Genomic DNA, 2386 nt, shown 5'->3' with positions numbered 1-2386 from the left:
ACATACTTTGGACATGTTGTGAGGAGAGACTGGTCCTTAGAGAGGGACATCATGCTTGGGAGGGTGGAGGGACAGCATAGAAGAGGAAGGCCCTCTATGAGGTGGATTGATTCAGTGACTGGGATAATTGGGATGGGAGTGTCAGAGACAGTCCGATCCGATTGGCACAGGACAGAGTGGAGTTTAGGGCTATTGTACATAGGGTCGCTATGAGTCGCAGGCGATTCGACGGCACATAACAACAACAACAACAAACAACATTATACCATTCAAGCAACAATATATGGCAGTCATCTGATTGCATTAACTTGACTAGTTATTCTACCCTTAACAACAAGTTTGTGGAGCTAAATAATAATGTAACACGGCTCTTTAGTTTTGTAAGCAACAAGATGCTATAATGCAACCCTGGCAGTTCCTATGAAATGTGTGTTGTATTAACATGTTATGGTAATGACAATCAAAACAGCTGTATCTTTCTGGCCATATATCAAAACATTCTCAAAGGAATTAGCATCTTCTCCATGAAAACAAACTCAAAACTCATGGTTGTCAAGTTGGAAAAAAAGACTTGCAGCTGACCTTTCAGAAGGTTTTCAAAGGCTATAAATTACATTCCTTTTCAGCCGGTGGATTTGAACCACCAAAGAGATGTTGCCATTGGGTAAGCAGCATAACTCTCTACAGACTACGCTAGCAGAGCTCCCTTCTTCTATACAAGGATGTTGTTGTTGCTGTGGTGGTTGTTGTTGTTGTGGGTCACCGAGTCACCCGCAACTCTTAGCAAATGTACAACAGCTCTGAATCCTGTTCTAGCCTGAGCCTATCTCACTGACTCTGGCACACTTACTCCTATTACCCCAGTTACTGTGTCAACCTATGTCATCTGGGGTTTTCCTCTCCTGCACTCTCCCTGCACCTTTCTGAGTATGATGTCCTTTTCCAAGGACCAGTTTCTCCTGGCCATGTACCCAAAGTATATACCTAATGTGAAATGAGAAACAGAAAGATTTCAGTATTTACTCAAAGGTTAAACAGAAGTCAGATGGAATTTACCACAGATTCTTAGTTGGATAACAATCTAGATAAATTTCAAATTCCCATACCAACTGTTCTTATCTATAAATGCGTAACATTATTTCCTTGTGTAAAAGAAACACTCTATTACCTTGATTCATTACATTTTTCAAACTCAAAATATGTTCCTTCTTTCTATTTGCTTAAGGTGTTTAAGACTCTCAGACCCATATTTACACATAATGATGACAATCTTTGGTTTCAGGTGTTCAATTTATATGCAAAATAAAATTGAAATTGATGTGCCATTATGCATACTTTTTTTCCTATTCAGCAGAATAATGGGACACTTTTGGCGAGTCAACTCTATTGCTGTACTGTCTACAGGTTACCGATTTTAGAAAATGTAAAATTACCCTACAAAAAGTAGATTACTAATAAGAATCTGTTCAACATCAATAATGCTATACACCAGAGTTATTTTGCATTATTTGGTCTATTGATTTCAGAGTTCAAAGAAATGAAAATCAAAGCAGGGTACTGTCATTTAAAAATGTCATTAATCTCACCATCATGAAGCCGATTCTAACCTAAACCCTTCATGTATGCTAAAATAGTGCATCACAAGATTCTTTGTGTAAATAGACAGGTCACAAGAACCCAAGAAAAAGGAAGTAATAGTTTCCTTGGTCATTACCTGAACTCTAAGCAATTACGGACTTAAGACTGAGATAGTTTATTGTCCAGTGCTTTAAGCTGACAATTTCTCACTCCTGTCGTTCATTTAAAACTTTTAAAGATCTCATTCTTCTTTTTTGCATTGTTGTTGTTGTTGTTATGTGCCATCGAGTTGCTTGTAACTCATAGGGCCCTATGACCCTGCTCTATCCTGTGCCAATCACACTGACTCCGACACACCCTTCACAATTACCCCAGTCACAGAATCAATCCACTCATAGAGTCTTCCCCTTCCGTCCCTCCACCTTCCCAAGCATGATGTCCCTCTCCAAGGACCGATCCCTCCTTACAACACGTCCAAAGTATGGCAGACAAAGCCTCCTTACCTCCAAGGAGGAGCATGCTTTAACCCGCTCCAGGATGAATCTGTTTTCTTGGCAGTCCAGGGTACATTCAATACTCTTCTCCAGCACCACAGCTCAAAGGCATAAATTCTCCTTTTATCCTCCTTAGTAATTGTCCAACTCTGTGATGCATAACAAGTGATTGCAAAGACCATAGCCTGTATCAGACGCACCTTAGTCTCCGGAGTGACACCATTGCTCTTCAGTAACCTGGAGAGGTCCCTAACAGCAGACTTTCCCATGGCAATATGTTTTCTGATTTCCTGGCTACTGGTGCCAAGAGTGTT

The sequence above is a fragment of the Elephantulus edwardii genome, unplaced genomic scaffold (assembly GCF_000299155.1).
Source record: "Elephantulus edwardii isolate Elephantulus edwardi_28Jun2011 unplaced genomic scaffold, EleEdw1.0 scaffold00982, whole genome shotgun sequence".
NCBI lineage: Eukaryota > Metazoa > Chordata > Mammalia > Macroscelidea > Macroscelididae > Elephantulus > Elephantulus edwardii.
The sequence above is the reverse complement of the archived record's forward strand: the minus strand, read 5'-3'. Positions refer to the sequence as shown.